Source organism: Microtus oregoni, unplaced genomic scaffold (assembly GCF_018167655.1).
Source record: "Microtus oregoni isolate MIOR12 unplaced genomic scaffold, Mior012 000055F_ref0000237, whole genome shotgun sequence".
In the NCBI taxonomy this organism is placed as follows: domain Eukaryota; kingdom Metazoa; phylum Chordata; class Mammalia; order Rodentia; family Cricetidae; genus Microtus; species Microtus oregoni.
Genome location: NW_024543831.1, coordinates 578,895 through 602,207, shown reverse-complemented (window position 1 = coordinate 602,207; position 23,313 = coordinate 578,895).

Below are 23,313 nucleotides of genomic sequence, written 5' to 3'. Positions count from 1 at the left end.
TTATGAACCCAACTAGCTGGTAGGAGTGGAAGACATTTTGCAGGGGTCTCCACAGAAGTCCCTTCTGGGAGCCTCTCCAGCTGCCAGCCCTCACAGGACCTGCCAGCTGCCAAGCCCATGCCACCTTTCATTTTGCTATCTGTCAGTCCTGGCCCATTCTATCTCCTCCAACCTGTCCAAACTAGCTCAAGCCCAGGGCTACTAGACTAGGCCAGGTATATTCATCAGCAGACAGAGGGTACCTTTGCAGCTCAGGGAGGTTCCTTGGATTCCTACCCTCATCTTCCCTAGCCAATGTTCAAGATCTTTCTGCTCTCTGGCCTCCCTGTGACTTGCAGTACCTTCCAGGGCTCAGCTATGTTAAGCCAATCAGCTCTCTTCAGCCTATGGACTCAGAGGTCTTGAGATGTCTAATGGGTACCATCCTGGTCTAGGGACCACCCTAACCTTGAGGCTCTCAGCACCATGCCTGGCATAAACAGGTGCTCAATGACAGTTACTTAAATGTAACTGTTCAGTTGGACAGCCGAATGTCAAAGACAAAGGTGGGCACCCAGGCCTGGTACTGGGGACCCCAGAAAGGAAGATGGAGCACGTGGGTGTCTGGTGAGGGCTCAAGGGCCATCTGTATCTGTGATGCTGGCAGTGAACCACCTTCTACAGATGTGAGAGCCACTGGTGTAGGGGGAATCTGTGGAGATCAATGGGGCCTCTCCTCTCTCTTCACAGGCTTGGGGAGAACGGAGACAACCTACTCCAAGTCTTCAAGGTTGGCAGTAGGAACAGGACCGCAGCACAGACCTCTGGGAACTTGGTCTTCTTCTACCTCACCTGGTTCCTGCCCCTCCCCCACTGCTGGGACCCAGCTCTGCCCCACTCCAGCCCACTGTGTGGCGGGCATCGTTGTCATCAGGAAGTGGGAAGAGTAGGGTGGCGTTGGCAGGATATACCTGTTGTCCGGAGCTGGGTGAGAGGCTAGGGGTCAGTGCTCAGGTGGGCTCAGGTGGATGGTGGCATACTCAACAGCTTCTCCAGGCCCCGACACAGCAGTCTGTGGCCCTGGTGCAAGTTCCAGGACTGAGGTGTCCAGCTCTGCATAGTGAACGTCAGTGTCTTTTAAGCAAGAACTCTGGGAATTGGGCAGAGGGTGGAAGGGGGCAGGGAGAGATGGGAGGGTGTATGTGTGTGTGTAGTGGGAGCGGAGGGCAGAATGGGGCATTGGGGAAGAAGGGGGGTAAAAAAAAGCAATTCATTAGTGACAACAGAAAACTAAGGAGGGGGAGAGATGTTGTGGGAGAGAGAACGGGCCAGAAGGCATCATTTATGTGTTCTGCTAAGCTGTGACCCTTTAGACCAGTGACTCTCACTTGTGAGTCATGATCCTTTTGGGGGCTGAATGACCTTTTCACCAGGGTTGCATATCAGATATCCTGCATATCAGAGGTTTACATTACGATTTATAACAGTAGCAAAATTACAGCTATGAAGTAGCAACAAAAATAATTTTATGGCTGGGGGGTCTCCCCGACATGATGAGTTGTATTAAAGGGTCCCAGCATCAGGAAGGTTGAGAGTCCCTGCTTTAGACCCTGGGTGTAGGTTGGGAGGAGCCAATGGGCCTCTTGCTCCTCTTGGGCTGGGTTCTGAGGATTGATTTAGATCTCCCCTCTCAGTTTTTAGGGGAAGAGAGGGGCTCTGATGTGCCTGGGGTCATGGAAGCTTTCAACAACGCGGCTGCAGAGGAGTTGGGATGCCTGCCTTTGGGTTGTAACTGAGCCACTTGCTATGACTTGCCAGGCAGATTGTTCAACCCACCCAAACTCAGTTTTTCATTTGTGACATGCAGACATAAAATTTATGAGCATTATCACTCCCGTTAGAGCCCAGGCTTCCCTCCCATCCTGGGCTATTTGCGGCACTGCTTTACTTAGGCTCTTGGTTTGATGTGGAAATTACCAAGAGCGGCTGAAAGGCAGACACCCTCCGCCTCTTGGCTGATTAATTCAGCACTGGAGCCCAGCCAAGCCCTTCTTCCCAGGCCTCAGTTTCCTTTCCAGCAAAATGTGAGGGTGGCCTGACCGTCTGAGGTCTCTCCGGATCCTACCTCTGGCTCGCTCTTCATGGCTGCCACCTCCTGCAAGACTCTGTGCTGGTCTTTGGGCAGAAAGACAGAATGTCCTGTCTACAGAGCCCAGGAGGGCAGGAGACAGGGAACAGAATCAGGGATCCATGCAATTGGAGGGGACCCCTCCTAGATTGGTCCTAGGCTGTGCCTACTCTTGGTTGGGTCATCTGAGCAACAGACGAGGTCCAGTGTCCTGATTTTGGTTGTCCTCCAGTAACGCCCAGGTGAAGCCCATCTGTGCCTGAGTTCAGGGACAGGGCAGAGCTAAAATGAGGACAATTAGCTTCCGATCTGTCACAAGTGAGAGTCACACCCTGGCACTTTTCTCTGCAGCCTCCTGTCCTCTGAGTCAGACTGTAGTGTGTGTGAGGGGGATGCAATATCTCTTCCAGAAGACAAGAGCCCTTGAAGGAAGTTGGTTAGAGACAGAAAGAAGGGGAAGAGTCTAGACTGGCAGGTGTCTTCTAGATCCTAACTCTAAGCTCAAGGGCCTGGAGTGTGGCTGTGTGTGGGAAAGATAAATGCAGGCAAATAGGGCAGTCTGCATTTAGCAATCATAGAGTGTAGGGAATGTTGACTGAGCGGAGGATAGTTGCGTGCTAAGATGGCGTGGAGCCGTCCTGCTGTGGCAGGGGTCCGTCTGACATGTGGAGCGTATGCCCATTTCACATCTCCTCGTCACAAGGGAGCCTAGACTTGGGATTCCAGTGAATAGAGGGCCAGGGGTTTCTGGGGACTTTCCAGGCTCCATAGAGCCCACCAAGATTTCTGTGGAGAGACCTTCAGTGTTCTGGTAAGCTCTCTGTAGGTCCTTCCCAATGACGCTATCATACAGGGACCACTGTGGCTCTGATCCCAGGAGATTGAAGGCAGGGTGCTGGCAAAGGTGGTTTGGGAACACCTTATCTAGGTAAGTGGAGGGTAGAAGGGGTGTTCACTTTACAAGTTTCAAGAGCTGGGAGCCCAGTGAGTCCTGAACACATGATCTGAGAAAAGTTTGAATAAAACCTTCCAGAGATGGACAAGAAAACAGTGACCTCTGGTTCCTGCTGGGTAATGCCAGGGGCAATCCAAGAAAATAGGCACAGAGGGTAGAATGGAGATTTGTGTCTAGTTTCCTCACTGCTGGGCAGTAAAGACTCCGGCTCCAGGAGCAAGTGGGGCACGGGGTTGCTGGTGCACATCTGTAATCCCAGAACTTGGAAGCCAGAGGCAAGAGGTCAACCTAGTCTAAACAGGAAGTTTCCAGCCAGTGTGGGCTACAGAATGACACCCGGTCTCCAAAAACAAAACAAACAAATGAAGTCCCCAACAACAAATAAACAAAAGGGCCAGTAAGATGGCTGAGTAGGTAAGAGCATTTGTTACTCAAGCCTGATGATTGCCTTCAATCCCTGTGGAGAACTGACCCTGGGAAGTTGTTCCCCTACCACCACACACAAATACAAGCCAATTACAGCAACATTAAAAACAAGCCAGTGGCCACCCTCACCCCCTAATAGCTTGACACGCAGCTTTGGCATGTAGAAGAAGCTCTAGGCCAGCCTGGGTTGTGCAGTGAGTTTGAGCTAAATGAGACCCTGTCTCAACGAACAATCAACTCCAAAAATAAAACAAGGAAAAACAAAGCAGGGCACAGAGTCCCTAGCACAAGGCAGCAGCCACCACTGAATATTCTACCAGGGATGACCTGGGAGAACGTGTTGGTGGAGGGACCCTCTGAGAGATAATGAGGTAAGATATCTGAAACAGATGCAGGGGACAGCGACTTTGGGGGAAAGAAGAGGTGGCTTATTATGAAGTTATGTGGACACTGAGAGTAATAGTGAACCCTCATCGGGAAAGCTCAGAAGGAAGGCCGATCTTCTGGTAGCTTCCAAAGAGGTCCTTCTGCACTGGAGAGGATTCAGCTGAGACGGGACCTGGGAACAGGATTCACAGAGAGCCAGAGGGCTCGGCTGGGAGCAGGGTTTGCTGTAATGAGGTAAGAACCGTGCTCTAGACAACCCTAACCCAGCTGAGAGCAAACAGACAGAGGTCCTGGAAGCTGGGAATCCAGAGCAGGCAGAGGTGGCCCCTCTTCCCTGCGAGGAGCTACTACTGCTTCATGTAGGAGGCCACCTCAGAGACTTCTTTCCCAAAGAGCAATGCTGGCTGCAGGCTGGTAATTAGGGTTAGAGCCTTATATGGCCCGGCCGGGAACAAGCTGGGCCCAACTGAGGAAGAGAAATAACATCCCTGAAGTAAGGAATTAACTAGTGAGCACAGCAGAATCAGACGGATCCTCCCAGGTTAGTTTGTTTTCCTTTTGCAGTCTCTTTTGTAGCTTAGGTTGACTTCCACCTCTTGTCCTCCCCTCTCAGCCATCTGAGTAGCTGGGACTACTGGTGTCCACTTCCACATTTGACTTCAGGGTGGACTTCAAGGATTCTGATCCAGGGAGACAGAGCAAGAACCAGATAAGGAAGACATTGACTTTGGGGCCAGTGTCTCAGAATCTGGGGTTTGACACTCTGGATTCTCAGACAGGCAAATCTCTGTGAGTTCAAGGCCAGTCTGGTCTACAGAGTGAGTTCCAGGATAGGCTCTAAAGCTACAGAGAAACCCTGTCTCAAGAACAACAACAAAACTTACTCTTGGTCTTCTTGACACATCTTCTGGCCTGACTGTGAACTAAGAAACATAAAACGCCTGGGTGAGAAGGGTGGGCTTATTAAAGACCCTGGGCCCTCAGGAATGGAGGTCTGATCATTTGCCAGCTTAGCCATCCAAACCTGGCAAGGAGGTGGCTGGATGAAGGGAGCGAATGGACTCAGGATGCAGGAAGTGAGCTAAGGATGGTGGTGCATGCCTGTAAACCCAGAGCTTGGAAGACAGAGGCAGGAGGATCAGGAGTTTAAGGTCTTCCTTAGCAACACTTCAAGTACGAGACTACCCTGGGCAACATGAGACTGTCTCAGAAGCAGACCAAAATGAAACCAAACAAACAAAAATAAAGAGAAAGAAAGGTGAAGGCAAGACCAATCCTGACCCTAAGGTCTTCCATAGCCACAGGGCTCTGTCTCTCATGAAAAAGACCATAGACAATCTGAATTTGGGTGGCCTGGGCATCTCTGTGGTCTCAGGATGCTATAGCAACTGGCTGTAGCCTTACCTGCCACCCTCTGGATCCCCCAACAGTATTTGTGCTGAGGGTACACAGGTACACAACTACTCCTCAGTGAGGATTAGTCAGTGCAGGTCAGTTCCTATAGGGTGGCCATGATGGACTAAGTATTCTCCATTGCCTGACCAAACTGTGTTAGCATCCAAGATTTCCCAGGCAGTTCTCCTCTGGCCCCTTCCTTTCACGGGTAATAAGGCAGCCTTCTGGTCAAAAGCTCACTCTTTATTCCTTCCATATCCCTCAGAGTCATTCTCTCAGTGAGCCTCTGCATGTCTGATTTCACTGTGGCATCTGCTTCTTGGGAGAGACTGGAGAGGAGTTAGTAGCTCTTTGAGTAGCATCTTCAGTTTCTAGCCTGGACTATCTGCTCACAAGGATAAGGAGACATAAGCCTCTCTCCTTAAAGGCAGGGCCCTGCCTTCTCTCCCTCTTCTCTCTTGGACATCATGGATCTTCTGAGGTCCTCCCTAAGATCTAACCTAGGGCTATTCAGCGTTCAAGTAGTACCTAGGTAAACTCCCATCCCAGAAACTTCCACAGGCACCCAGGAGAGTGTCAAAGCCTGGGTTAGCACTCTTGGGTAAGTGTGTAGCACGGTCTTGGTTCACACAGGGAGGAGAACTTAGGCCCACTTAGCTTAGGGCTACGGAGCTCAGTTGAGCTTGGATGAGCCTGAAGTTGCTAGCCTGGAGCCTTCCGAAGTCTTCCTGGCCTCTCTGGAGCTCTCAGCGAAGAGCGAATACTCCCTGACTCCCTCTCTCACTAGTTGTTGAGGAGAATTGATGACAACATCAATAATGTGACTTGTATACAAGCTGCAGGGACAACAAACCTGAGCACCAGGGATAAATCCTTTCCTGGCCAGTAATTGCTCTGTAAGGCAAAAGGAATTACACCTTTCTTGGCAACAAGAGTGGAGTCTCCCACAGAGTCCGGACTCTCCTTCCCCATGGAGATCTGCGCACCCCACCCCACAGGCCATTCTTTGCGGCCTCTGTCCACACAGATATCCTCGTTACACTGCCTCCTGGCTCACGCAGGACACAGGGAGGAGACAGATCCTGATCCCATCTCCCACCCGTGACTGGTGAGCAGAGGCAACTCCCTCTCCTCTCAGAGGCTCTTGATGGACAAGCTTACAAAATAGTGCTTCTCAACATGTGGGGCTCCACCCTCTAGCATATCAGATATCCTGCATAGCACATATTTACGTTATGATTCATAACAGTAGCAAAACGACAGTTATGAAGTAGCGATGCAGTGATTTTATGGTTGGGGTCAGCACGTCGTGAGGAACTATTAAAGGGGTGCAGCGTTAGGAAGGTTGAGAACCCCGTTGTAGAGGATTCTGTTAGTCCAGTGGCAGCAGAGGCGGAGAAGGGCAGACTGCTCAGAAGGGAGGCTTAGAGCCATGAGCATGGGGCATGGTGCTTGGTGGGGACAAGGGAAGAGGAGCGTGTAGTGGGGTCTGGGGGTAAGTCCTGTCTTTGAGTGGAAGCTGCAGGGTGCAGCCTGGCTCCTTGTATGTCCCCAGGGAGGCCTGTGACTGCTCGGTGGAAGGGGCAGCTGGCCGAGAGCGAGATGGAGGAAGTTGTGGTGGGGATTAAGGCCAGGCACAGCTGTCTCAGTGCATCACAGCGATTGTTACGGTGTGTCTTGGCCCGCTCTACAGGGGACCCCACTGGAGTCTATCCACAACTTTGCAAATTGCAGACTTCCATCATCTTTTCTCCCTGTGCCACAGCCTGGGCCTCTCCTCCCTTGATTCCCCACACGTCAGTCTCAAGGGTGAGGCAGAAGGAAAATTTCGCAAATCTTGGAAGGGGGGTGATTTTCTCTTCTGGGGATGGTGGACCTCTTCGCCCTGTTTCACCTCACCCACTCCCAGTCACCTTGCCCACGCTTCTCCTTGCTGGACTGGACTGGACAGGCAGACAATGGACTGGACAGGCAGACCTAGGTCCTTCTGCATCAGTAGGAAGCAGGAAGCTGCACAGGGCCTGCTCTGGGCACCCGAGTCTTCCCTTCATTCACTATGTGTCTGGTGGTCACGCTGGCTACTGCACACACAGCGCCTTGAAGCAGGCTCCCAGGGACGTGGAGGGTGGACGGTGTTGTCCTAACAGCTCACTGGGTGGTCTTTGTCCAGGCTCTCAAGTTCATTGAGCCTCAGTTTCCTAATTTATCCAGTCAATATCAACAAGGCTTGTGGTTTAGATTGTTGGGAGATTAAATGAAACAGAGTTTGGAGAACAATTGGCACGAGGCCTGGGGCCCAGCCAGCACTCTGCACTGCCACCCTGATCTCCTTTGTGGGAGCTGGCAGGGCCCTGCTGCATTCCCTCCAGTGGGGATGGAAGTGGAGTAGGGTTGCTCTCTGAGGAGTCAGTTTCATGTCACTTCTTGGTCTGACCAGAGGGTGGTCTTTTGTACCCTGCATTGTATCAGAAGGTGGAGGCTGGGCTGTTCTGGGTGCAGTCCCTCAGAAGGGAATGTGACCTCCCTGGGGCCAGGATTTGGCACCTACGTTGGGCCTTCACTGGCACTTCCAGCCAGGAGGGAGGATAGCTGTGTTGAGAAGACAAAAGCCTGCCTTGGCTACCAGTGCCAGGAGAGAGGGTGTTATCTTTGGGCCCAGCCGCTCTGGCCTGGGTCTCTAGGCTGGCACCATATGGTACCACCTTCAGTTCCCAAGCCTTCTGAAAGGAGCCGGCTGTGGGCAGAGGTAGCAACCATTCAAGTGGTGCTGGCCCTGTGAGCAGCTGGGAGTGGGGCCAGGAGAAGGAGCCATGAAGGAGCTTTCTGGTGGTTGGTAGAGCCTGGAGACACGGGTGCGGACACAGAGCTGGGGGTGGTGCTTGGGGGAGTGAGAGCTGGGCATCAGGTTGGTATTAGCAAACTTGGAAGTCCCATCTCCCCTCAGGTATATGTAGGATGCAGCACCCCTTGCCCAGGGGGACTGAAGTGGGGCTTCCTTCTCCCCATCCTTCCTGAGGATCTTGCGTTCTTTCTCTTTCCCCACCACCTTGTGTGTGTGTGTGTGTGTGTGTGCACGCATGTGTGCACATAAGAAACATGAAACACATGAGCCATAGCACACACAGAGGTCAGAGGATGGTGTGAAGTCAGTGCTCTCCAACCTTATGTGGATCCCCAGGCTTACCTGCCGAGGCATCTTACTGTCTTTTTTTTTTTTTTTTTTTAATTCTGAGACAGGATCTCATTGTACCCGAAGCTTGCTTCAAATTCCCTAAGTAGCCAAGACTGACCTTGAACTTTTCGACCCTGCCCCCTTGACTTCCCAAATGCTGGAATCACAGGAGTGCAGCACTCCGCCAACTGAGCTTTATTCCCAGCCCAGCATCTCATTCTTTTGTCTGTTTTCTTTCCCTCTCAGGCAGCTAGGCTTGGGGGGCGGGGGGCAGGGGGAGCTGTGCTGTGGCACTGTGCCTCGGGTTTAGCCAACCTTACCAAGGGTCGGTAGATGGGGGAGACTCCCAGGTCATAGTAGGGGGGCTGTAGGGGCACATCTTCTTCCTGCTGTCTCCCCAGCTCTAGATGGAGACCCTGGAAGGAAAGAGGACACTGCACAGACCATTCATTCCTCACCATGCTCCAGGTGATCGTTTCTGCCCTGGAGTTGGTGGGGATGCTCCTGCTGGTCCATGGGCCCCATATTCGCCATAGTGGTGATTGGTTTAGAGATGATAAAGGCACCCTGGCAGGAGCCAGTGCAGGTCAGGCACCTCACAAGTGCTCAGGGATTGAGACAGTCTCACGTGGCAGAGTAGCCTCGAAGCAGCCAGGGCTGGTCTTGAGTGCTCTCCCTCTTAATTTGTTTTTTTTTTTTCCTCCCTAACTCTCTTAGGGTCTCACTATGTAACCCTGGCTGGCCTGGAACTCACAGAGATCCACCTGCCTCTGATTTCTGAGTGCTGGGATTAAAGGCATGCGCCACCACACTTGGCTTGGTCTTTTTTTTTTTTTTAATTTTTTTTTTTTTTTGAGACAGGGTTTCTCTATGTAGCTTTGGCTGTCCTGGAACTGACTCTGTAGACCAGGTTGGCCTGCCTCTGCCTCCCAAGTGCTGGGACTAAAGGTGTGCACCACCACCACTCAGCTTGGCTTGGTCTTGAGCTCTTGGTCTTCCTGACTCCATGTCCAGAGCACACTACCTTACCGAATCTATTTAGTGCTGGACCTTGAACCCGGGGCTTCATGCATGCTAGGCAAGCACTCTACCAATTGAACCACCTCCCCGTGTGTGGTCGGGAGGCAGTGAAAGTTTCCTCTGAGGACTCTGGGTTCCTGTGAGGGCTCTGACTAGGACAGCCTGAGTTTGCTGCTTTTCAGCGTGGGGCAATGGAAGGCTTTGACCTAACCTGGGGACACTGGTGCGTGAGGGCACCATACTCTCTTCAGGATAGACTCTCTCCTCATCCCCTCAGGCCAGGGATGTTGTCCTGTGCTGCCCTAGGCCCACCTGAAAGTCCTCAGGTGCGGATTGGCTCTGCCTGTCAGCAGGTGGCTCCAGCTTCTGGTGGGGAGACACGTCCATCCTAGAGGAACAGAGTGATGGTGAGTTCAGTGCAGGCTCGAATGGAGACCTTTGTTCCTGTCAGGACACCTGAATATGACTATCCTCAGAGCCCCCAAACCCTGCTCCCAGGCAGCTGCAGGTGGACAGTCTGAGGCATGGCTGCACAGCACTGGTGAGGAGAGGCAGAGGGCGACCTGTCCTTCCCAGGTATCCTTGCGGTAGTCCAACCCAGCCTACCTAGGACACCGTAAGAATCCTGTGAGTCTCGGGTCTCCTGGCTCCCAGCAATAGTGAGAACTCTACTGACTGCTCCCAGGGCCAGGGGAAGGAGAACCTAGGGACCAAGTGTGGGCCAGTGACCATCTCAGCCATCACAGCAAACCGTATTTAATGCCATGTTTTTCAAATGAAAGTTAGTGTAGAAATCCATGTCGAACAAAGTAACATTTTAAGTAAAGAGAGGATCAGTACTAGCATGCTGAGCCGTATTGGAGCCCGAGGCAATGGGGGAAATCAGTCATTCTAACTCCGTCTCTATTTAAAATGTGGGTGTTTTGTTCATCCTAGATTTTTTTAAATACTGATTTTAATAAAAAAAAAACATTGCATTCAAACTTGGCATGAGAGTTGAGGCAGGAGAATGGTTTGGACCCAGACATTTGAGGCTAGCCTGAGCAACATAGTTAGACCTTATTTAAAAAAAGAAAAAGAAACCAAAAAATAAAACAAATACATCCATCAGTCTCTATATATGTATATATACATATATAATATATAAAATGAAAGAAATATAATATATAAAATGAAAGGAAAGAGTTAAAATGGTATTGATGGTGTTGGCTAGAGTTTGGGGCTCCTCCACGGACTTTAAACCTCAATGGTCTCCAACCCACAGCTCACCCTTGGTCAGTGACTAGGTCTAGCAGTTCTCAACCTCTGGGTCATGACCCCTTTGAGGCACACATCAGATATTCTGCATATCAGATATTTACATCATGATTCATAACAGTAGGATAATTACAGGTATGAAGTAGCAAGGAAGTAATTTTATGGTGGGGTCGCCACAATATGAGAAGCTATACTCAGGATTGCAGCGTGAGGAGAAGATGAAGCTGTTATAGCTATATAGCAGTTTCTTGGGGTCACATTCTGCCTCACTTTGAGCTGGTGTAGGGTGAACTGCGTCTTTGTGGCAGGATGTAGGCAGACTGACTGTGCACAGGACTGTTCTTCCAGCTGAGACTACTAATGCCTGTCCCCTCCCACACGGGTTGAGGAGCACTTGACCCCCGGAATCCCTGAGAGGGCAAGTGCTTGCTGGGAGTTTAAGAGCCGTGGGGGATGGCAAGGAAGACAGACTTGTCCACACTCACCCGTCTATGTCAGTTCCTAACTGGTTCTTCTGCTGCCAGCGGTACAGAAGGAAGACAGCCAGAGTCACGACAAGGACGAGGACCATGGCCAATGCTCCCCCAAAGAGCCTGGCTGCACTTCCCGGGCCCCCCTGGGTGAGGGGCTTTTCTGGAACCGAGAGACCAGGGGGAGACGGGGGGGGGGGGAGAGGAGGGGAGAGGGGGAGAGAGAGGCTCATGAGCCAGGGAGAGTCAGTAAGGTCAGCAAAACCTAGAAGTGAATAGAATCAGACCCTGCGACAGCATCCCGTGTCCCCCACTGCACTCTGGTTCTAGGAGGGTGATTGCCTGGTTCAACCAGGAGGTCAGCTCTCTCCCAGAGCTGTCACTCCAGTGCATGCCTGGATCCAGATCTAGGGCAAGGAGGTGTATGGGGGGGGGGACCCAGGGTTGGCTGAGGGTGCTCCGAGATGGGGTCCCCACCCCCTTATTCCATTTCTGGCCCTGCAGGGGAGATCCCTGATGAGGAGTTTAATTCCTTCCCCTCCCCACCCAATTAACCAAGCAAATGAGCTAATTGGAACCCTGCCCTCACAGCTTTGAAGAGCATGGGATCCTGAGGGGAAGAAGGCTAGGAGATTAGATGGGAAAGGGGTGCCTGGAGGCTCCTGAGGGAACCCTAGTCTCTTCAGTCTGGAGGAGCTGAGTATACCTCCTGTCTGGGCTGAGGTGTGGGGTGGCCCCTCTCAACTTGCTCTATATGGGGTATGCCATGTCTCTGGGCCTTGGAAAGAAACGGGCCTTGGAATTGTTGGGGCTGGGGAGCGAGGTCCCAGTCTGAGCCGAGCTTCCAGCCCACCGTGTGCCAGGAGTACAAGCAGTTTTCCGACTCTGCAGATTTGGCACGTGAAGACACAGAAGGTGCCAGGCCCTTGTTCCTCCCTCTGCTGGGCTCCATGTCTCACCTCTGATCTTTGTAACACTCTGAGAGGAAGAACCTGAGGAGGGAGTCAATGGAGCCCTTTCTCTCCTTCCTCCCCTCCACCACATTATACCCAATTAAACATGGAGAGGACCTGAATAGAGATGCTAAATTGCAGTTTGCAATAAACATCATGTAGCCAATTTTCCTAAAGTGGATTTGACGAGTATCGTCCCCTCCTCCACAGTCCCAATGCTGTGAAGGAGAGGAGGAGGACTGTCTGGCAGGTACCCCAATACAGCCTGGCTACCATAGAATCTATAGCCCCCCTTTAGTTAAGGCTTCTGGTATTCAGAGGACAGTTTCTCCACAACGGCTCCAGTCTCAGCATCCCAGCATCCATACCTACACAGCTGTTGGCCTATGGCTCCATTGGGAGGGCTGTGTCTGCTGGAGGGAGGCCTTGTGTGGTAGTTATAAGCTCTTGGGGCTGGGTTGCACACGTGTGTGCATGGTGTGTGCATCACACAGGAGCTAGGGTGCCTCAGGCTCCCTTAGACCCTCTGCCTCAGCATCGTGTCTTTTGTTCACAGACATCTCAGACTGGGATACTCCAACCAGATAAACAAACCTTGTCCAAACAAACCAAGAAACTCGTGCTGGTATCTTGCACGAGTACTTCTCATCCGTATCCCCAAACTTCCTGCTCTCCCCACCTTCTCTAATGCTCCTCTCTCTTTTCCCTTTGGGTTTGGCAGATACAGACAGGTAGGAGCACCTGGATTGTTCCACAGTTGCACCGGTCCTGGTCGGTGCGAGGGCGAGGCTGTGCCTCTGAACTCCACCAGTTCTGCCTACCTCCAGGGCTGCTTTATCATCAGCTGCTATCATGAGCTAAACGTCTCTCTGCAGCCAGTCTTGTCCCCTTGAGCTGTTCTCCACCCTCCAATCCCAAGTGATATTATTTCCTTCCTCCCTTATTTATTTATTTTTTTCAGACAGGGTTTCTCTGTGTAGCTCTGGCTGCCCTGGGAATCACTCTCTGTAGACCAGGCTGGCCTCAAACTCACAGAGATCTGCCTGCCTCTACCTCCCGAGTGCTGGGATACCACCATGCCCGGCTTCCTTTCTTTCTGAGGATTCAGTCTCATGTTGCTCAGGCTAGTGATCTTTGACTGCTGATCCTCCGGTCTCTTCCCTGAGATTCTGGATTACAGGTGTGTACCACCACAGTCACTTTATGCAATGCTGGAGCTCAAACCCAGGGCTTAGCATAAGCTAGGCCAGCATGTGCTCTACTGCCTGAGCTACATCTCTATCCCCAGAGTGATCTTCCTAAACTACAAATCTGATCAGTTCCCCCCTCTCCCTTACAAGGTTTTGAGGCTAGTCGAGGAGTGGTCCTGATGTTTCTGTGTCCTCCTCTGACTGTGCTGGATCCTCAAAGCAGGATTCCGGCTACCTCTCTTGCTCAGGTGTTGTGGGAGCTGCTCCCATATACTCCTCTCTCTACTAGGTCAACCTGTCATCTACTGTCCTCCTATTCCCTCCATTCCCGTGGCTGTCCTCCCTGGCACTCTCTTTCACTGTCTGGTCTATGGACTGTGCCTGAGTAACTAGTTTGACATGGCTGTCATGTGCAGGATCAACTAGTTTAGTGGAGGTTGGCTAGCTGGTCCCCAAAGGGCAGTTCTGGGAGCTAGGGGGCCCAAGCACTGGAATCTTACCTTCCACCAGGGGGCGCTTTCACCCTGAGCTGCCTTCATGCTTTTCTGGCTAAAACCCAAGTGTATCTGGTACCCTGGGCCCAGCTAAAGCAGGCTGGCATTTCAGAGGCACTGAGTGGGTGGAATGGCAGGGGAATGAACACATCCCCTGTTTGGCACTCATATTTCAGGGGTCCCTTCTACCAGTCCACCTGTAGGGCAGCAGCTACACCATTGGGGCAGAAGGGAGGGGCAGCATTAGGGCCAAGGACTGGCGTCTCAGACCCATGTGCACTCTCTGCTTATGCGTGAAGGACCAGGATACAGGGCCTTCACCCATCACCCTCTGGGACCACTTTGGCAAGGTAGATGGCAGCTGTCCTAATAAGGGGCCTGGTATCCAACTGTGTGACATAAAGCAAAACAAAACAAAACAGGACATGTGGGAAGGGTTTGTATATGTGCTGGAGTGGATGGGTGGATGGGATTAGGAAAACCAAAGCCCACGGAGAGTAGCAGGCTCCAAGCAAGCCCTCACATGAGCCAGGGCCAGGGTGAAGGCCTCTGACTTTGTTTCTTCTAGGTTTGCCCTCTCAAAGACAAGCTACCTGCATTGTCCCTGGGCTCTGCCTCATTGATCTGGAGGATCCCCTGCCCCGACTCAGAGGAATGGGTACTAGTAGAGAGAAGATAAGAAAAGGGATCTAGAAAAGAGAAGGCCAAGGGAAGAAGTTGGCTTATGTCTGTGGCTTGACAGGCATTCTGCCCGGCACCTTGGCTGATTTCTGGTTCATTTGATCTTTACATTAAGCTTATGGAATTAGATAATGTTCTTCTTGATGAGCAAAGTCCAGCTTAGAAAGGTGAAGTCATTTGTTCAATGTTCTCTAGGTGGTCCGGAGTAAACTGGGACCCAGGAGTGTGTGGCTTTCCCTGGCCCAGACTCTCAGGATTTCTTAGAGATCCTGGTTCCCTTCCACTGCACGGACCTGCTGTGGCCACCCTGTCCCTTTGCAAACAGGGCCCCACCGAGCCCTTGCCCCCAGCGAGGGCCCCTAGTTGCTTTGTCTCGGAGCCTCCTCTTGACAGCTGTGAGGAGGGGGTCTGGCGCTGGCCCCAGCTGGAGCACTGGCATCAAGCCCCCAGACACTCTCTGGTTACACCGTGACAAATGTGTTCCCCAGCCTCAGCTCCACGGGGTTTAGAGCGGGCTCTGTCACCTGCAGGCAGCCGGACATGGCTGGGAGGAGAACCAGTAAGGGGGCAGAGAAAGCTGGGAAAGCATGTGGAAGAGAAGTGAGGGCTTCCACAAAGAACCTGCACTGAATATGAGCCCAGTGAGGCTGCCTGTGTGCCTCTTGTCCTACTGAGGATGCTCAGAGAGGTTAAGTCACCAGTCCAGAGTTCCATAGCCAGGATCACCACTTAGATCCAGCATGACTTTTCTTTTTATTTTTCTCCTCTCCTCCCCTCCCCCTCCTCTCCTCTCCTCTCCTTTCCTCTCCTCTCCTCTCCCCGCTCCCCTTCTCTCCCCTGTCCTGTCCTGTTCTCTCCCCTCCTCTCCCCTTTCCTCCCCTTCCTTTTTCTCCCCTCCCTTCCCCTCCCCTCTCCTTCTCTCCCCTCTCCTCTCCTCTCTTTGTCTCGGCCTCCTTTCCAGCCTCATGTAGCCCAGGATATCCTTGGCCCTACTACATAGCCTAGGCTGTCCCTAAACTCCTGCTTCTATTGACAACAAGCTTTTTCCATCCTGCAAACCGAGCACATGGAATCCAGTCAGTTACGAAAGAGGCCAGGGCTCTGGTCTGGTGGCTTGGACCAGAGACAGGGAGGGACCAAGGCTCCTTCTGGCACCAGTCCCACAGGCTCCCTGGGGAGCTGGGGATCTTATTCTCCCCTCTGTGCCTGCCCAGGTGACTGTGCTCTTGACTCAGGGCTGCAGCCTGCCTTCCAGCTTGCTGCCTGTTCCTGCTGAGCCTCCTCTACAGTCATGCCTTAAGCTCTAGATGCTAAGCACTGGGGCAGGGGCCTTTCTTTGGAGAAGGTGGGATCAGACATAGACACAGCAAGTACCCCATTTTAAGATACCTGCCTTGAGAGGTCTTCACAAAGTCCAGGATGAGGATGGAGACGAGAGTGTTTATCTCTGGTAGTTCAGGTTTCACAGAGCTTGACCCCTTGATGGGGTTTTGAGAGTCTAATAGGAATTCCCCAAAGTGGAAAGGGACAACAGTACAGACGGGATTGTGCTATGGGGATGGGTGTACGGACTGTGAGGTAGGTGCATCAGAAGGAGCCTAGTTATTATGGCAAGGGAACGGGCTCCAACGAGGGTGGGGCAGGAAGCTGGTAGTGGAGACTGGGCAGAACATGCTTAGAGGTTTAAATGGTAACAGCCTCTCACGGTGTCCCTGCCTGAGCACAGAGACCCTGCCTTTCTGAGGAGCTGGATTGACTTCCCCAGTGTAGCTTCCTCAAGAGCCCTTTACCCAGGGCTGTCCTGGGTGGGTCACCTCCTATGGAGTAGGTCAAACAAACTTTCTGGGGGAGTCTATGGATTGTAAAGGAAAGTAGCTGCCCTGGTAGGGGAGGAAGAAGATGGGGCTTTCATTTTGGTGACTGTTTGGTTGGGCATAGGGGAGGGTGGGACAGAGGAAGGGCTGGCTGAGTTCTCTGCTCGGGGCCCACCCAGTGGGTCACATGACCACTTCCCCAGCCCAGATGTACAAGGTGGCTTCTGTCTGCTGGTTAGAGGGAGGGCTGGACGGAGGGTACAGTGGGACAACTCCAGAAGATCTGAGGGCAAAACCTAGCCTTCCACAGGCTCACCCAACCCTCTAGGTCTAAGTAGAGCAGGTGTTTCACAATTATTTTTTCCCTTGGCCTTTTGAGACAGGGTTTTGCTATGAAGCCCAAGCTGACTTTGAACTAACTGCCACAATCCTCCTGCCTCAGCCTCCCAAGTGCTGGGATTGCAGGTCTGTATCACCACACCTAACTCATTTTATTGTCGCGGTTGTAAGGAGCCTGGGTCACATGACCTGTTTCATGGGACCGAGAAACTTCTGGCGGTACAGGTCACAACAGATGTGAGGCTGGGGCCAGGTGACATACCAGGACATCAGGACTTCCGGTGTGGCACATCCTGGTCAGTAATTAGCAGCCACCGCCCCTACAGGCCTGTGGCCATGGCATCTAGACTGAGTGCCTCAGCTCCCTCAGACCATGTGCGAACTCCCTAGCCTGACCCCAGTCATTTCCTACAGAGCCCCACAGCTTGCTGCTTGTTCCAGTTCTCTCCAACACCGTCTCACTTCAGTTCTGTCTTCCCAGGACCCCAAGTGTAACTGGCTGCAGTATTAGCATATTTGGGGATTGTAGGACTGTCCCCTTCCTGCCTAGAGATGCCTGTATCTCTCCTCTGCCTATGGGAGCCAACTCTCTCAGGCTCTTCCTTTTCACCAGGGCCAGTATAGAATCTACCTAGAGGCATGTGGAAAAGGAGCCATAGTTTGCTTTTCTTGTTCTAAGTAGCCAATAGCTATGTGATTCAGACACAGCCAAGCTCTACTGTTTCCTTCCCTTTGGCTACAGGGCTAGGTATGGTCTCTATTCTACCACCAAGGTGCTCCTGGGCTGGAGCTGCTAAGAGCTTCTGAATACCTCATTCTAGAGCACCTGCCTAAGGTCTGGGCTGTCTGTGCCTGAATTGGTGGCCCCTCCAGTAGGAAGAGCCTTTCTCCTTGGTGTAGAAGTTGCTTTGGTTTGGATAGTGGCCGGAGGTCACTTCGTAGTCACTGTCTACAGTCCAGTCTCTTTGCTCTCCTGCCCTTGACTTCCACTCGACTTGCCCGGGGCAGGCATAAATGATGTAAAATGCTCAGCCCAATGCCTGGCACATAGTCAATATGTAATAAATGGTTACTATTTTTGTTATTAGCTATTCAATAAGTAGCAATTGATGGCGGCGGTGCTGGAGTTGCTGATGATGGGATGAGGCTGCCGCTGCTGCTGGTTGTGGTGGTGGTGATGGGGGATGATGATAATGGACACATTATCACTGCTTCTCCCCTCTTTGGAGGTGATCTGGGTGGAGATGAGATGGTTCCTTCTCTTCTTCCTCTCCTCTTTCCTCCTTCTCTTCCTCCTCCTTTTTTTTTTATGTTTTGAGACAGGGTTTTATGAAGTCCAGGCTGGTCTTGAATCCACTGTGTAGACACAGCTGGCCCTGAAGTACTGATCATCCTCTCTCTACCTCCCAAATGCTGGGATTACATGGGTGTACCACAGTGCCTGACTCAGAAACATGGTTTGACAGAAGTGACACTCAGCCAAATCATACTTGCCACTGAATCATCATATCAATTGTGTCGTACATATACTTTTACTTAAATTGTCTCATTTGACATCTCCAGTGCTTAACCTCTGTAGACAGATCAGTAACTGAAGCTCAGAGAGAGTTCATGACAGGGTTGAAGCCACATTGCTGGTGGAGATGAGAGAGGAACTGGGGGGAGGCCTGATTTTCAGGGCAGTGTTTTGGGTAGCATGAAGGAAGATCCTGCCTGAGTCCTCCTCCCCCGCCCCCCCCGCCCCCTTTGGACCCGCCTCCAGCTCTCTGGTGCTCTGCAAGGGAGACAGGCAGCTCAGCCTTGAGCTTCTTAGCAAGTCATTCAAAACCTCCAAGGGAGGTTTTCATCTGGAAGATGGGGACAGTGGCACATAGGTTTCAGGTGTTATTCAGCTAACACATGTTTGAAGCTTTCGCATAAGTGTCCGGACACACTATTGATAAGCATTTCTTCTTGTAGGGCCCCTCAGGAAAATATGCATGCTAGTCTTCTCCTACCCATAGTGTTCCTTAGTCTCCTCACCATTATGATTAGCTCATAAAGACACCATCATGAGTGCCTTTACAGGCTTAGGATGAAAGACTAAATGTGTGTGTGTGTGTGTGTGTGTGTGTGTGTGTGTGTGTGTATTGAGGACAATCATTTTTCCATTCTGGAGCTCTTCAGAGTGGCCAGGCTCCCTTGCCCCTCCTACCTAACCGTTGCACCTTGAGTTGTCATTAGGAAAGAAGAGGCAACTTAAGCTGAGCCTGTCCAACATCAGACGCAGCTGGAGAGAGTTACTGGGATTTCATGCACGTTCCTGGGGGAGGAGGAACTATCTTCCTAGTGGGGAACCTTGCCCTGCAGGGACCTGACCCTCAGCCTCTTGAAGGGTAGGGTATGGCCCAGCCAAGTGAGAAGATCAGGAGAAGCCACCGTGTCACACAGCCATCCCTTACCCTTCTGGGCACCCTGGTTCCTCTCCTTTGTCAGCTCCTGTTTCTTTCCCAGCTGGTCTCAGAGAGCTGCCTTGACTTAGGAGCAAGGACCCAAACTGGAAAATGTGGAGGACAGTGAGAAGACAGAGGACTGATTCTCCACTTTTAGTAGCATGGCCTCACTGGGCTGAGATAGCCTGCTTGTGCCTCTCTGGAAGGAACAGATGCAGGGCGTGATGGCCGCTGTAATGTGGAGAGGGAGCAGGCCACAGACAGCAGTACCTGCCAAGTTCCAGTTCTCACGGTTTTCTGGATAAGAATGGCAGGCAGGGGAGGGGGCCTAAGTTCTGGAGTCACTATCCAGGATCCGGCAGGAAATCTGGAAAGAGCAAAGGGCTCAAGACTGACCTCATAGAAACTAAACCTCACTGGTAGTATGGAGTCACCTGGGAGCAATGCAAACAGCAGATTCAAGGCCCAGGCCAGGCTAAGATCACTGGAGTCAGGTCCAGGAGCCTTGGGGTTGAGTCTGGAATCTTTCCCTGGGATCCCTATCCCCTTCCCATGCTCAGCTGTGGGAAACCTGGGAAACCCTTGTATATTTTTCCTGGGAAACCCTTGTCTATGGCCTGGAAATACCCAGGGAAGCACCTCTTCAGACTGCTAAGGGCTCAGATTCCCACGGCCTACCTTCCTGGGATCAAGGACTGAGAATTTTCTGCACCTCAGTTAGGAGAGAGTGTGCTTAGCTTGCTTTAAGCCCTGGATTCCTCTGAGGCAGTGCTGTGGACTTCCTGAACTTGAGGTACTTTAAACAGATCTTGAAGTATCCTCGGTGGGGAAAGACCTCAAAAGGTCATTGAGTATTGACCAATCATAGCATGGGTGTGGAAGTCAAGGGATAATTTTGAGGAATTGGTTTTTTGCTTCCACCATCTGGGCTCCGGGGATGGGACTCCATGTGGCATTCCTGGGCACAGGACCCTTGTTTCTTGTCTCAGGTGAACTCACAGGGACCCTGGAAGTGAACATCAGTGTCTTTTCTTTACTCTGTTGGCTCCAAGTCTTCAGGTTCTTCAAAGGCAGCCTTGGGACTGCAAGGGTCTCTAGACCCGGCCCTACCTTGTACTTGTGTGTCTAGGCTGTGCCCTAAGATTCTTGGCTACTGCCTCAGACAGGCCTGGGGCTCTTCTAGGCAGCTAGTAAATGCAAGTCAGTGGAAACCTGTGGGCCACAGTTTCAGCTCAAGTATTTTTAATTAGTTATTTCTATTTCATGTGCATTGGTGGTTTTGCCCTGTATGAGGGTGTCAGAGTCCCTGGAAATGGAGTTACAGATAGTTGTGAGCTGCCATGTGTGTGCTGGGAATTGAACCCAGTTCCTCTGGGAGAACAGCCAGTGCTCTTAACCACTGAGCCATCTTTCCAGCCCAAGTCTTTCAAAACCAAACTAAACAAAAAACAAAACATAACAAAACAAAAAACCAACAGAGTTTTACTCTGTAGCTCAGGTTGGCCTTGTAATTACTACAATCCCCTGTTTCAGCCTCCTGACTGAGTGCTGGGTAACAGGCATAAGCCTTTATACCTGGATCACCTCAGATCTCCAGTGAATGTTTTTAAGGACAGGAGTGGTGGGAGGAAGGAGGTGATGTAAATAAGTTGCTAAAACAATGAGTGAGCGAGAAAATGAACACACTTGTTTCAAGAACCTTCCTTGTGTGCTTAACTTAATTTCAGTATGCTCTGAATTGTCCATAAAATCCCCTAGTTCTTCAGAATGTGAGTTCTGTGTGTGTGTGTGTGTGTGTGAATGTGTGCGTGCACACACATGTATGTACAGTGAGTTGAATACAGTGCAGAGCGCTTGGCTTGGAGTCAGAAGGCATGGGTGTGAGTTCTACATCTGCTACGCGTTACTCTGTGACTTTGGGCAGATGTCAAACATCCCTGACCTTGGGTGATCTCCAGTTAATTAGGTCGGGCAGGTCTGCCTCTTGCTTACCCATCTGGGGGTTACGGAGATTATAGGACACAAGGTCCCATTTCAGAAGTCCAGAGAAGCCAGTCATTCGAATCCCTGCTTGCTGTTGACATGTTCATGTCAGGCTTTGCTCTGTCCTAGTTCTGTGGTTCTGCCATTTTCTCCAGATCACATCGGTTTCACAAAGTTACCCTGATATCATCTTTTCCAAGAAATCTTTCTTCATGATTCCTGCCTGCCTCTCAAAACCTGATTTGATATTAAACATGATTCTCACAAGCTCAGGTTGTACCTGCCTGCCTGGGGCACTTACTGTTTTGTGGATGAACAGAAACATGTATGGGGCCCACATTCCCCTCCCAGGAGTAAGTAAGGCTGGTATGTGCCCCTTTTCCTGGGCCCAATGTCTCTCCTTGGTGTACACACACACACACACATACACACACACACACACACACACACACACACACACACACACACTCCACTCCCCCCACCCCAGAGTCTGCCTAGGTAGCAGCCTGACTTTGAATTCACCGGTCTTGAACTCAGGACAATCCTCCTGTCTCAGACCTCTCAGCCCTGAAATTACAGGTTTGGGTCACTGTATCTCCCCTTGCCTTTATTTTTTGCCTTTTTTTTCACTTTCATTGAATTTGCTCTATGACAATTCCATACGTGTATGAAGTGCATTATGACTATGGCATCTGCTCACCCGCTCACACCCTGTGAACCTCCCCTTCTCCGTAAACCTCCTTTCCCACATTCGTATCTCACAGAGCCCAGCCTGTCCTCGAATACGTGATGTAGGTGTGCTGAGGATAACCTCGGACTTCCGATTTTCCTGCCTCTGCTTCCTGAGCACTAGAATGGCGGGACTGGTTGTGTATCAGCATGTCCAGTTTATGCAGGGCTGGGAATTGAACCCAGCTAGACCTCATACCAGCAAGCAGTCTACCAATTGAACCTCTGGCCTGTCTTTGGTCTTTATAGTGGTGGTGGCCAGGAAAGGGAGGGACTGCAAAGAGGTCAGAGGAGTGCAGAGCCTTTGAGGCAGCCTGGCTGGAGCTGACGGCCAGCTCCTAACAGGCTGACTCTGTGACTTTGGACAATGCTGTCTGCTCTTCACTTCCCAGTGTCTTTGGATGATGGTTGTAATATTAATGTCTCCCAGGACTGTGGTGAGGGGCTGACATAGTAAAGTGTTCTAAACCAGACCCAGTCCTCAGTGCGTGATGCTGTAAGTCAAGTTGCTATTAATATATATAGCCGACGTGACTGTGTGATTTCTAAACATTATATAAACATAAGGGTTTCTTATCATATTTAGGTTCCTGGGATTCGGTGTCTTCATTTGAAGGCAGGGGAAATGATGGCTGAGCTTCCACCTGTTCTAAGGCTTTATACCATGAACTCCCTGTATCTGTGATCTGTATTGGAGATCACCAAGTATCTGCGGTCTCCAGCCTCTGGGGATATTCAGGGGCTGGTGAGATGGCTCAGTGGGTAGGGTGCTTGTGCACACAACCCAGAGGCCTGAGATTGGTATCTGGAACCCACACGGTGGAAGGAAATGACAGACTCTTACAAGCTGTTCTCTGATCTTCCCACATGTGCTGTTCCACCCTCACAAACAAAGATGTGGATGTAAGGGGCAGGCGGATCTCTGTGAGTTCGAGGCCAGCCTGGTCTACAGAGCGAGTTCCAGGAGAGGCTCCAAAGCTACAGAGAAACGCTGTCTTGTAAAACCATAAGTAAATAAGTAAATAAATAAATAAATGTAAAAAAATATTCAGAAGTAAGCATTCCTGGGTGTGATTGTGTATGGCTGTAATCTCAACAGTTGAAGGACTAAGTTAGGGGAATTTGCATCAGGGTAAGGGTTAGGGTTATGAAACCTGGTCTATGGGAAGACTGCATTAAAAAAGAAAGCAAGGCATTGGCTATGGTTTGGATCTGATATGTCCCCCTCAGACTCGTATGCTGAAGATCTTGTCCCTGGTGCTGACTGAGAGGCAGCTGTGCCACTAACCTCCCAATGAAGTGATCCACTGAGGAGCTCAGGGATGAATGGGCTGTTAGGAGGTGCGGCATGGCTAGAGGAAGCGCGTCACTGGGCTGTGCTCTGGAAAGGTACAGTGAGCCCACCCTCAGCTTCCTGACTGCCGTGAAGTGAGCACCCTTCCTCTACTAGGTGACATTTGGTCTTTCTCACCCAGGCCTGGATACAGAACAGGCGAACAGTTTAGAACA